This window comes from Camelina sativa, chromosome 11, assembly GCF_000633955.1.
Source record: "Camelina sativa cultivar DH55 chromosome 11, Cs, whole genome shotgun sequence".
NCBI lineage: Eukaryota > Viridiplantae > Streptophyta > Magnoliopsida > Brassicales > Brassicaceae > Camelina > Camelina sativa.
In genome coordinates, this window is record NC_025695.1 from 39,091,767 (window position 1) to 39,092,897 (window position 1,131).

Genomic DNA, 1,131 nt, shown 5'->3' on the forward strand with positions numbered 1-1,131 from the left:
GTTTGAAACCGGAATGCTTGGCCTGTTTTTTCACGCTATCATTCTCGAAGGAAAATTTTTGGAAGCATTTTAGAAAGAGTGGCACTTTGGTACCCATCATGTAAAAGAAGATGCACATATACCCGAGTTGCAAACATGCCGTATCATATGACGCAATAGAACGTGATCAGACTCATCATAATAGATCTGATGTCTTAATTTAAAGGTAAAAATCGAAGATATACTAAACTTCAAGCCACAAAACTCAATATAGATAACAATATTCCAAATCTATGATACCATAAGTGGTGGAAAAGAGAGATATTTGAGTAAGATAGTTTTCACGATCATGCTTCAAATAAAAAGATTCAAAGATTCCAAAGAAATGTTTTCGTTAATATCAACTTCAACCCTTAATTAGATGTTCATATCTTGAAAGAAATACAGTAACTACAACATGAACAAAACAACTCATGCCAAATGTAGAAAAGCTCCAACAATATATGAATTAACAATTTGCGGGCTAAACGTAAATATAACAAAATCATAATAGAGTTTTTTTTTTCAAAATGAAGAAACTCCCTCTTAATCATAATACTAAATACTAATACACTCTATTATCTTATGAAATGAGTATTATATTTTTTTCTACCCTCTTAGAGGATCATAAATATGAATCCTTTATACTATAAAGCACAAGTCACCTGTCCAATAGAATTAAGGCACATCAGATTTTTTTTAATTAACAGAAAAAATACAAAAAAAAAATACAAAAAATCGTGTAAAAAATAGGTTTGTGCTTCAACTGATTCTTTCCCACGATCTCAAATGCTCCACTCCGCTTCTTTCTTTAACAATAGAACAGCAACATGATTTTCTACAAGAAGCCTCTGCTTCTCTTCCTTCTATCAGGTAAAAAAAAATGAAGTTGTCGTTTCATGTTCTACTTTTAGATTCACATGTACTTACCTTCTTCTTTGCAATTCACAAGTCGTTTTTAAATGATCATCAAATTCTTTATTTCTCAAATTTTTTTCTTTTAGATTTGCAGGTTCAGATTCCAGTTTCTAATTAGCCGTCGTCTCTTCATTCGAAATCTGTGACCCCAAACAGATGTTCTTATCTGCAGGTACCTAATCTCAATTAGTAGCA